The 3,667-nt window shown below is 51.5% G+C and overlaps 1 pseudogene; it reads left to right on the top strand.

The window, feature by feature from the left end:
• The first annotated feature begins 293 nt into the window (after window positions 1–293).
• On the top strand, window positions 294–1,411 carry LOC118987683 (keratin, type I cytoskeletal 18-like; annotated as a pseudogene).
• The last annotated feature ends 2,256 nt before the right edge of the window (window positions 1,412–3,667 follow it).

Raw genomic sequence — 3,667 nt, forward strand, 5'->3', positions numbered from 1 at the left:
TTTTCTTAGCTTTAGTTGCCTCATATGGGAAAGAACATAGTTTTAAGGCCTTTGTGAATCCAGGGGCCCATGTGATCCAACCCTATTTAGCAGCTGAAAATGATGAGAGACTGCTGCTTAAACCTGAGTCTCGGCTTCTCACCTTCCTCCCTGAACAACAGGAGCTTCAGCACAGGCTCCATCCTCTCCACAAATTATCAGAACCCGGGCTCCATGCAGTCGCCCGGCAACTGGGCCCGGCCGGCCAGCAGTGTGGCCAGCAACTGTGCAGGTGCCGGGAGCTTTGGATCTCTATGTCCTACTCCACCAGCATGTGGGGCAACCAGGGATCCGGGGGCCTGGCTACTGGGATGGTGATGGGTCTGGCAGGCATGGGGGACATCCAGAGTGCAAAGGAGACTATGCAATGCTTGAATGACCACCTGGCCTCCTACCTGGAGAGGGTGAAGAGACCGGAGGCTGAGACTAGAGACCAAAATCTGGGAACACCAGGTCAGAGGCTGGGGCATCATTTCAAGACCATGGAGGACCTGATGTCTCAGATTTTTGCAAGTTCTGTGGATTATGCCCGCATCATTCTTCAGATTGACAATGCCTGTCTTTCTGCTGATGATTTTAGAGTCAAGTATGAGACGGACCTGAGCATGAGCCATTCTGTGAAGAGCGACATCAATGGGCTTCAAAAGATCACTGAAGACGCTAATATCATTCAGCTGGAGTTGGAGGCCAAGGTCAAAGCTCTCAAGGAGGAGCTGCACTCCATGAAGAAGAACTATGATGAAGAAGAATTATGAGGAGGAAGTAAATGGTCTATGATTGCCAACTCTGGGTTGACTGTGGAGTTGGATGCCCCAGATCTCAGGACCTCAGCAAGATCATGGCAGATGTCCGAGCCAGTATGTTTAGTTGGCTTGGGAGGACAGAGAAGAACTGAACAAGTACTGGTCCCAGCTGATGGAGGAGAGCACCACAGCGGTCACCTCACAGACCGCTGAGATAGGAGCTGCTGAGACGACACTCATAGAGCTGAGACTACAGTCCGGTCCTTGGAGAGTGGCCTGGACTCTGTGAGGCATCTGAAGGCCAGTTTGGAGAAGAGCCCGAGGGAGGTGGAGACATGCTATGCCATGCAGATGGAGCAGCTCAGTGGGATCCTGCTGCACCTCGGGGCAGAGATGGCCAGACCCAGGCAGAGGGGCAGCACCAGGCCCAGGAGTAGGAGGCCCTGCTGAACATCAAGGTCAAGCTGGAGGCTGAGACTGCCACCCAACTTCACTTGCTGGAAAAAGGGGAGGACTTTGATCTTGGTGACACCCCAGACAATAGCCACTCCATACACTGCATCCAAAAGACCACCTCCCACAGGTCTATGGACAGCAGAAGGCGTCAGGCCAACACACTAAAGTTCTGAGTCGTTAAAGAAGGGGCAAAAAGCCAACAAAAAGTTCAGAGATCATTGGACATTAAAAGTATTATTAGAAGGTAGTCCATTTGTATGAGAAACTCTCAAGTAGTTGACAATAATTATTCTTCAAACGACCCCCTTTTCACTCCTCAGTCCTCTTTTCAGCTCCCTGGTAGCTCTAGAGCCTCTCACACAGGGCAGCCACGGTGTTCTTGCCAGTCTTGGCGACACAGGACCCTCCTCTTTCCTACCGCCACCTCCCTTCCAGTAAGAATGCATCCTTTTTAGGAGAGATCTGGAGGAAGAAAACTTGGAGAGAAGAGACAGTTTTCTCCATCAGGAGCAGATGGGGTGGGGGCTGTGGATCTTCTCAAGTAAATAAGCAAATAAGTTTTGTCCTGTCACTCCTAAGCGACTGTGGGAGGGTGAAATGAGATCATTTGTACTGAGCAGTCAGCCTGGCGTCTGACATGTAAGAGGTGCTTGAGATATGAGAGCCATTACTGTTGCTGGTTTTGCGGACCAGCTTGTCCCTGCAGATTTATCCCACCACCGCTGCTGCCACGCAGCCACCCTCCCCACTGTCGCCTCCTCTAGGTGACCATCTTCCTCACTCCTGTTGGTGAATTCCGTCCGCGCAGGCCACAGCCATATTCCGTGCCTGTGCCTGGAATGCTCTCTGGCACTTCCCCCGCCGCGACACCCTGGCTCCTCACCAACACTTCGTACCTCCTAGAAAAGGAAGCACTCATATTTCTGGCCCAGGCACACACCTACCCTTGGGTGTCTGAACACGCCTTTCTAGTAACTTCCAGTTGGCTCTCCCTTCCCACCATTATTGCCACACGTCATCTGATCTCAGAATGCAGCCTCTACTAACGCAAGGCTGAGTCTGTTTGACAAGCTCCATGGCCCATCTGGCCTCAGACAGGGAGTACCGGGGAGAGAGGTGCCTGTGTGTTGGGGCCCGAGGGGGGCTCAGAGAGGAAGGCAAGCGGAGCTAAGGGGCTTAGAGTCTCGAGGAAGGTGAAATCCACAGGAAGGCGTCGCGCTGTGCAGAAGGCACTGAAAGGCCTGACTTACTGAGCACGGAGAGAGCTGGGCTAGCGCTCATTCAAGGCAAAAGACCAGAGTGTAACTCTGTGCCTCTATTTTGTCCATTTTCTCACCCCAGCTCAGGACTGGGACCTTCCCAGTTGATGCCTTTTACCTCCTATCAAGCCTTCATCTTAAAAACCTTATTTTGCCGTATACGGCATACATGACAAAAAGAGAGCAAGATGTGACGTTCTCCATCCTCCATGCCCAGGGACATGACTATTCTACCCAGGACCACAGCGTTAGAAAATCACTAATGTGCTAATGGCGTCACCAGGCATCACCCTGCAGACAAGAGAGGTACTGCGTGATGGAAGGAGGCCTGCTTAGACCCAGAAATCCCCCAACCAGGCAGGGAGTTCAACCGCTTCACCTTGTGCAAAGCTGGATCTGGTTCTGTACGAGACGTGAACGTTGACAGTGAGTGATTAGAAACAATGACCAACCAGAGACACTTAATCCTTCCTAGCAGCAAAAGAAACCTCAAAAAGCACTTTTTCCACTGGATCCATGGTCACTGTTGATGTTCACATGGGAAATTAGTAGTACGTGTGAAAATAACTGGCAGGTTTCAGGGACTTGGCAACCCCCAGCATCGCCAATGCGATGAGGCCGTGAGATTCACCCAGGAAGCCGCAGGAACAGCAGCCACAGTGAGAGCGGCTCAGCACTCATGGAGAAGCACCACGGTGAGGAAGAAGAGGGAAGCTGGCCAAAACAAGAAGTTCTGCAATTCCTTCTGCAGGCAGATTCATGACAGGAGTCAAGGGCGTTTGTCCAGAAGGAAAGACTGGTGGGCTTCAGTGAGAGACAAAGCTTGGGAGGGAGGGTAGAGTTTTGTTAGGAGTTGGCAGGGGAGTGAGGTTCAAATATTTGCACAGTCCTCATAGAGACGGGTGGATGGAACTTACAGGGACAAGCATTTTAATGGAGACAGATTTTCGCAGGGAGAACTCTCTGATAGCCAGACGTGACCAAAACACACGGCGTCCATGTGGAGGGTACAGACCAGCAGAAGTGGGGGGCTCTGTGGACTGGATGGGTGGACGGATGGGTGGGTGGGTGGGTGCACAAGTAGATGTGTGTGTGTTATAAGGACAGTTGAACAATGAACAGAAGGGCAAATATATGTAAATTTATGGACATGAACAGGTATATATAAAG

The sequence above is a fragment of the Sturnira hondurensis genome, unplaced genomic scaffold (assembly GCF_014824575.4).
Source record: "Sturnira hondurensis isolate 20B ecotype Veracruz unplaced genomic scaffold, ASM1482457v3 Scaffold0005329, whole genome shotgun sequence".
NCBI lineage: Eukaryota > Metazoa > Chordata > Mammalia > Chiroptera > Phyllostomidae > Sturnira > Sturnira hondurensis.